Below are 9,014 nucleotides of genomic sequence, written 5' to 3'. Positions count from 1 at the left end.
AGGAACGATCAGTTCCTCTAGTACCGACTAATCTTTGACAGACGACGCACCGTCCATGTTGCTCTCCCTGCTCCTACTTTCTTTGACTTTCAGGCAAAAAGGAGATATGTTATAACCAGGGAAGAGGCAAACGGGTACGTGAGGAGGACGGAGGCAGCTCGCCTCCAAGCTATAGCTCGTCAGGCAGTAACTGCTGCATCCTAGTACAACCCCAGTTACAACTTTGGATATCCACCAAGCCAGCCGTGGTCCTAGACCAACTTAGGCCAAAAGCCTAAGCTTGGGGGAGTACATATTTATCACCGACATTACATTCATGTTCATACACTCATTCTAGTTGTCGGTGCTCATACTCTTTCATTGTACTATCCATGCTAGTTTACTTTCTTTTCCAGCATTCTTCTTGTGTGTTTGAAAAACCTTAAGAAAAACAAAAAATTAGTTGTAGCTTTTAGCTAGTTTACTTCCTATGCCTGTAGTAGTAGTAATTAAAAAGAAAACCCAAAAAGATTTCTCGTTCTTCTTTTGTTTGTTGGGAGCTTTCCCGTGTAAATAGTTTTGTTTCTTTTCTTTTCTTTGGGGGTCGAGAGGAGAAGACCGTGATGAAAATGTTGAGTGGCTCTCATATGCATTATTGTTGATCTAACAAAAGAACCCATATTACCTTGTCTTATCGCTTGTCTTAAATGCTTGCAGATTCCAACTTAGTCCAATGCACGAGCACTATTATTATTATGCACACCGTTCGGTCGTGCAAGTGAAAGGCAATAATGACGATATATGATGAACTGATTGAGATGAGAAAAGCTGGTATGAACTCGACCTATCTTGTTTTTGTAAATATGATTAGTTCATCGTTCCTGATTCAGCCTATTATGAATGAAACATGTTTGCAATGAGAATTAGAGATTATAGTTGCTCATGCCATGCTTAATTAGCTAGGAGTTTATAATGGTTTACCTTGCGTGCCAACATGCTATTAAAAGGGTTGTGATGTGGTATGATAGGGTGGTATCCTCCTTTGAACGATTCGAGTGGCTTGACTTGGCACATGTTCACACATGTAGTTGAAACAAAATCAACATAGCCTCCACGATATTTATGTTCATGGTGAATTATATCCTACTCATGCTTGCACTCAGTGTTGATTAATTTTAATGCATGTTCATGACTGTTATCGCTCTCTAGCTGGTCGCTTCCCAGTCTCTTTCTAGCCTTCACTTGTACTAAGCGGGAATACTGCTTGTGCATCCACTTCCATAAACCCCAAAGTTATTCCATATGAGTCCACCATACCTTCCTATATGAGGTATCTACCTGCCGTTCCAAGTAAATTTGTATGTGCCAAACTCTAAACCTTCAAATGAAATTTTGTTTTGTATGCTCGAATAGCTCATGTATCAACTAGGGATGTCTATATCTTCCATGCTAGGCGGGTTATTCTCAAGAGGAGTGGACTATGCTCCTCACTCACGAGAAAATGGCTGGTAACCGGGATGCCCAGTCCCATGCTTAAATTAAAATAATTGCAAACAAAACTCCCCCAGGATTGTTGTTAGTTGGAGGCACCCGTTGTTTCGGACAAGCCATGGATTGATGTTTGTTGGTGGTAGGGGGAGTATAAACTTTACCATTCTATTTGGGAACCGCCTATAATGTGTGTAGCATGGAAGATATCGAGATCTCTCGGTTGTTATGTTGACAATGAAAGTATACCACTCAAAATATTATTCATATTTGTTTCAAAAATAGAGCTCTGGCACCTCTACAAATCCCTGCTTCCCTCTGCGAAGGGCCTATCTATTTACATTTATGTTGAGTCATCATCCTCTTATTAAAAGTACCAGTTGGAGAGCATCGCTGTCATTTTCATGCATTACTATTAGTTTACATTGAGTATGACTGGATCTCTTTTACCATGAATTACAATGTTTAGTCAGCCCTTGATCTTCAGAGGTGCTCTGCATTTATGTTTTGCGGTCTCACAAAGGGCTAGCGAGATACCATCTTGCTATATCATATTATGATTGTTTTGAGAAAGTGTTGTCATCCGAGATTTATTATTATTGCTCGCTAGTTGATTATGCCATTGATATGAGTAAACATGAGACCTAAATGTTATTGTGAATATGGTTAGTTCATAATCTTTGCTGAAAACTTGAATGCTGACTTTACATATTTACAAAAACAAGATCAAAGAGTTTGTAAAAGTTTTTCTTTATCACTTTCAGTTTGTCAACTTAATTGCTTGAGGACAAGCAAAGTTTTAAGCTTGGGGGAATTGATAGGTCTCCATCGTATTTACTTTTCCAAACACTTTTGACCTTGTTTTGGACTCTAACTTGCATGATTCGAATGGAACTAACCCGACTGACGCTGTTTTGAGCGAAATTGCCATGGTATTATTTTTGTGCAGAAATAAAAGTTCTCGGAATGACCTGAAACTTCATGGAGAATATTTTTGGAATATATAAAAAATACTAGCCAAAGAATCAACGCAAGGGGGCCCACACCCTGTCCACAAGGGTGGGGGGAGCACCCCCTATCTCGCGGGCCCCCTGAGACTCCACCGACCTCAACTCCAACTCTATATATTCACGTTTGGGGAGAAAAAAATCAGGGAGAAGGATTCATTGTGTTTTACGATACGGAGCTGCTGCCAAGCCCTAATCTCTCTCGGGAGGGCTGATCTAGAGTCTGTTCGGGGCTCCGGAGAGGGGAATCCGTCGCCATCGTCATCATCAACGTTCCTCCATCACCAATTTCATGATGCTCACCGTCGTGCATGAGTAATTCCATCCTAGGCTTGCTAGACGGTGATGGGTTGGATGAGATTTATCATGTAATCGAGTTAGTTTTGTTAGGGTTTGATCCCTAGTATCCATTATGTTCTGAAATTGATGTTGCTATGACTTTGCTACGCTTAATGCTTGTCACTAGGGCCCGAGTGCCATGATTTTAGATCTGAACCTATTATGTTTTCATGAATATATGTGAGTTCTTGATCCTATCTTGCAAGTCAATAGTCACCTACTATGTGTTATGATCCGGTAACCCCGAAGTGATAGTAATCGGGACCACTCCTGGTGATGACTATAGTTTGAGGAGTTCATGTATTCGTGTCGGGGGTTGGGTACGACATATGCCAAAGAATGGCTTATCATGGTGGGAGCGAGTAGAACGTCGCCGGTGCCTGGAAACGGGATGAGGCGTAGACATGAACGCCGGCATACTTTACCCAGGTTCGGGCTCTCCTAGGAGATAACACCCCTAGTCCTGCTCTGTGGGGCCTCCGCATGATCACTAATACACAAGGGGTACAATGGTGATCCTCGAGCTGTTTGCTAGAGGTGGGAGAGGGCAAGGCTGGCTCTCTACTCCTCTAGGTCTAAGTCTAGTCCTAACAGGTTCGGAACCCTTTGCATGGGTGCCCTTGGGGGTTTATATAGGCCTACCCCCCCGGGGGTACAATGCTAATCCAGCCAGGCGTAGGGCCCGGCTGTCAGTCTCTTTGTCCATCGGTTGCTGGGGCCCACCACCTAGTGGGCCCTGCCGACTAGTCTGGTACGGGGCCAACAGGCCACCTCCGCTGCTCACAGGTCTTGTCAGTTGCTACAGCTCCGCCACCTGGCGGGTGATTACTGTAGCCACTCTGCGTCTCATCTGGTTAATGGCGTGTGGGACCCAAGGAAGGGGCGGGCCGACTACTGGGGGCCGACCTCCCTCGGGTCCGACTGGTGGGGCTCTAGCCGTCTTCCGGGCTCTCGCTGATTGGTGGGGCCCGTCATCCTTGGGTTATACCGACATGCCGTCGTGGGAGCAGGGCCCCGCCTGCTTGTGGTGATGTCAGGAGTGGCGTGGCGACAGTGCCACGCCGGGCGGAGATCTCCGCCGGTACGGTGCACTGTGGCCACACCCGTCCCTAGATCGGGGGGGGGGGATGGTCTATACTGTAGCCACTCCCTATCTTGTCTTTCTTGATTAGGGCGGGGTTTTGTTGGCGCTACAGGACGACTGCTAGGGGCCGGCTTCTCTAGAAGCCGCTAACAAGGAGTCGGCTGGTCTTGAAGTCGGTCTCTGGAACTCTGCCGTCTACAGGCAGCCGGCTATTCCTTCAGCCGGCCACCAGAAGGCGGCACTTCATCTTGGTGCCTTGAGGGGCGCAGCCAGCCCCGATGTCTTGAAAGGTTCTGGGCCTCGGGTTAGCCTACCCGTGGCCCATTACTCCGACAGTAGTCCCCGAAGCTGGTGAGGTACCGCGGCTGAGCAGCCGAGGAGCCTCAGCAGTTTTCTTCTCCCAGTGCCTGAGGTGGGGCTTCGTCCGACTTCTGCCAGGCCGACTGATGTCTACTACACAACCTTCTTCTTGTAGACATTGTTGGGCCTCCAAGTGCAGAGGTTTGTAGGACAGTAGCAAATTTCCCTTAAGTGGATGACCTAAGGTTTATCAATCCGTAGGAGGCATAGGATTAAGATTGTCTCTCTCAAGCAACCCTGCAACCAAATAACAAAGAGTCTCTTGTGTCCCCAACACACCCAATACAATGGTAAATTGTATAGGTGCACTAGTTTGGCGAAGAGATGGTGATACAAGTGCAATATGGATAGTAGATAATAGTTTTGTAATCTGAAAATATAAAAACAGCAAGGTAACTAATGATAAAAGTGAGCGTAAACGGTATTGCAATGTGTGGAAATAAGGCCTAGGGTTCATACTTTCGCTAGTGCGAGTTCCCTCAACAATAATAACATAATTGGATCATATAACTATCCCTCAACATGCAACAAAGAGTCACTCCAAAGTCACTAATAGCGGAGAACGAACGAAGAGATTATGGTAGGGTACGAAACCACCTCAAAGTTATTCTTTCCAATCAATCCGTTGGGCTATTCCTATAAGTGTCACAAACAGCCCTAGAGTTCGTACTAGAATAACACCTTAAGACACAAATCAACCAAAACCCTAATGTCACCTAGATACTCCAATGTCACCTCAAGTATCCGTGGGTATGATTATATGATATGCATCACACAATCTCAGATTCATCTATTCAACCAACACATAGAACCTCAAAGAGTGCCCCAAAGTTTCTACCGGAGAATCACGATGAAAATGTGTGCCAACCCCTATGCATAGGTTCATGGGCGGAACCTGCAAGTTGATCACCAAAACATACATCAAGTGAATCACGTGATATCCCATTGTCACCACAGATATCCACGGCAAGACATACATCAAGTGTTCTCAAATCTTTAAAGACTCAATCCGATAATATAACTTCAAAGGGGAAACTCAATCCATTACAAGAGAGTAGAGGGGGGAAGAAACATCATAGGATCCAAATATAATAGCAAAGCTCACGATACATCAAGATCGTATCATCTCAAGAACACGAGAGAGAGAGAGAGAGAGAGATCAAACACATAGCTACTGGTACATACCCTCAGCCTCGAGGGAGAACTACTCCCTCCTCGTCATGGAGAACACCGGGATGATGAAGATGGCCACCGGAGAGAGATTGCCCCCTTCGGCAGGGTGCTGGAACGGGTCTAGATTGGCTTTCGGTGGCTACGTAGGCTTGTGGCGGCGAAACTCCCGATCTATTGTGCCCTTGGATGTTTTTAGGGTATATGGAGATATATAGGCGGAAGAAGTACGTCAGGGGGCCACGAGGGGCTCACGAGGGTGGAGGGCGTGCCCCCTGCCTCGTGACCTCCTCGCAGATCCCCCGACGTGCACTCCAAGTCTTCCGGGCTTCTTTTCTTCCAAAAATGAGTTGCGTGAAGTTTCAAGTCAATTGGACTCCATTTGGTTTTCCTTTTCTTCGAAACCCTAAAACAGGGTAAAAACAGAAACAGACACTGGGCTCTGGGTTAATAGGTTAGTCCCAAAAAATGATATAAAAGTGTATAATAAAGCCCATAAACATTCAAAACAGTAAATAATATAGCATGGAGCAATCAAAAATTATAGATACGTTGGAGACGTATCAGCATCCCCAAGCTTAATTCCTGCTCGTCCTCGAGTAGGTAAATGATAAATACATAATTTTTGATGCGGAGTGCTACTTGGCATAATTATTTCAATGTGATTCTTCTTAATTGTGGTATGAATATTCAGATCTGAAAGATTCAAGACAAAAGTTCATATTGACATAAAAATGATAATACTTCAAGCATACTAACTTAGTAATTATGTCTTCTCAAAATAACATGGCCAAAGAAAGTTCATCCCTACAAAATCATATAGTTTAGTCATGTTTCATTTTCGTCACACAAGAATGCTCTCATCATGCACAACCCCGATGACAAGCCAAGCAATTGTTTCATACTTTAGTAATCTCAAACCTATAAACTTTCACGCAATACATGAGCGCGAGCCATGGATATAGCACTATGGGTGGAATAGAATATAATGAGGGGGGTTATGTGGAGAAGACAAAAGGGAGAAAGTCTCACATCAACGAGGCTAATCAATGGGCTATGGAGATGCCCACCGATTGATGTTAATGCAAGGAGTAGGGATTGCCATGCAACGGATGCACTAGAGCTATAAATGTATGAAAGCTCAACAAAAGAAACTAGTGGGTGTGCATCCAACTTTCTTGCTCACGAAGACCTAGGGCACTTGAGGAGGCCCATTGTTGGAATATACAAGCCAAGTTCTATAATGAAAAATTCCCACTAGTATATGAAAGTGATAACATGAGAGACTCTCTACTGCAAAGATCATGGTGCTACTTTGAAGCAAAAGTGTGGTAAAAGGATAGTAACATTGTCCCTTCTCTCTTTTTCTCTCATTTTTTGGGCCTTCTCTTTTTTTATGGCCTTTATCTCTTTCTTTTATTCCTCACTTGGGAGAATGCTCGAATAATGATGATCATCACACTTCTATTTATTTACAACTCAATGATTACAACTCGATACTAGAACAAAGATGACTCTATATGAATGCCTCTGGTGGTGTACCAGGATATGCAATGAATCAAGAGTGACATGCATGAAAGAATTATGAATAGTGGCTTTGCCACAAATACGGTGTCAACTACATGATCATGCAAAGCAATATGACAATGATGATGCGTGTCATAATAAACGGAATGGTGGAAAGTTGCATGTCAATATATCTCAGAATGGCTATGGAAATGCCATAATAGGTAGGTATGGTGGCTGTTTTGAGGAAGATATAAGGAGGTTTATGTGACAAAGCGTATCATATCACGGGGTTTGGATGCACCAGCGAAGTTTGCGCCAACTCTCAATGTGAGAAAGGGCAATGCACGGTACCGAAGAGGCTAGCAGGGATGGAAGGGTGAGAGTGCGTATAATCCATGGACTCAACATTAGTCATAAAGAACTCACATACTTATTGCAAAAATCTACAAGTCATCAAAAACCTCGGTACTACGCGCATGCTCCTAGGGGGATAGATTGGTAGGAAAAGACCATCGCTCGTCCCCGACCGCCACTCATAAGGAGGACAATCAAATAACACCTCATGTTTCAAATTTGTTACACAATGTTTACCATATGTGCATGCTACGGGACTTGCAAACTTTAACACAAGCACTTCTCAAATTCACAACTACTCAACTAGCACGACGTTGATATTATTATCTCCATATCTCAAAACAATCATCAAGTATCAAACTTCTCTTAGTATTCAACACACTCATAAGAAAGTTTTACTAATCTTGAATACCTAGCATATTAGGATTTTAAGAAAATTACCATGCTATTAAGACTCTCAAAATAATATAAGTGAAGCATGAGAGTTCATCTATTTATTCAAAATAAAACTACCACCATGCTCTAAAAGATATAAGTGAAGCACTAGAGCAAATGACAAACTATTCCGAAAGATATAAGTGAAGATCAATGAGTAGTTGAATAATTATGCAACTATGTGAAGACTCTCTAACATTTAATAATTTCAGATCTTGGTATTCTATTCAAACAGCAAGCAAAGAAAAATAAAATGACATCTAGTAATAACACACATCATGTGAAGAAGCAAAAAGTTAGGATCAACCGAAACTAACCGATAGTTGTTGAAGAAGAAAGGTGGGATGCCAACCGGGGCATCCCCAAGCTTAGACGCTTGAGACTTCTTGAAATATTATCTTGGGATGCCTTGGGCATCCCCAAGCTTGAGATTTTGTGTCTCCTTAATTCCTCTCATATCATGGTCTCCCTAAATCTCAAAAGCTTCATCCACACCAAACTCAACAAGGAATCGTGAGATAAGTTAGTATAAACCATTGCCAAAATCTTATCATACTCTACTGTAGCAAATCACTAAAATTATTATTCAACATTGCATACTAAATGCCTCTGTATATTTAATAGTCCTATCCTCAAATAGAATCATTAAAGAAGGAAACATATGCAAACAATGCAAACATAACAGCAATCAGCCTAAACATGATAGTCTGTAAAGAATGCTGCAACATCCATACTTACCTAGCTCCAAAAATTATGAAAGAAAATTCCCACTGTAGTAAATTTACCAGATCTTAATATGCAAAAGGTTTCAACATTTTATCACATTCTGGCTTTTCTAGGGAATTATTGCAACAGCGGTAAACTTTCTGTTTTCAAACAGCAACATGTGGACTTCAAAAATATGCATAGTAAAGACTATCAATGCCACTTTTATTAAAATAAAAGATGCAAAACATTGTTCTAAATAACAGAAAGCAAATCCTAACAAAATAAATTGACGCTCCAAGCAAAACACATATCATGTGGCGAATAATAATATAGCTCCAAGTAAAGTTAGCGATGAACGAAGACGAAAGAGGGGATGCCTTCCGGGGCATCCCCAAGCTTAAGCTCTTGGCTATCCTTGAATATTACCTTGGGGTGCCTTGAGCATCCCCAAGCTTAGGCTCTTTCCACTCCTTATTCCATAGTCCATCGAATCCTTACCCAAAACTTGAGAACTTCACAACACAAAACTTAACAGAGAACTCGTAAGCTCCGTTAGTATAAGAAAATAAATCACCACTTCA

The sequence above is a fragment of the Triticum aestivum genome, chromosome 7A (assembly GCF_018294505.1).
Source record: "Triticum aestivum cultivar Chinese Spring chromosome 7A, IWGSC CS RefSeq v2.1, whole genome shotgun sequence".
In the NCBI taxonomy this organism is placed as follows: domain Eukaryota; kingdom Viridiplantae; phylum Streptophyta; class Magnoliopsida; order Poales; family Poaceae; genus Triticum; species Triticum aestivum.
The sequence above is the reverse complement of the archived record's forward strand: the minus strand, read 5'-3'. Positions refer to the sequence as shown.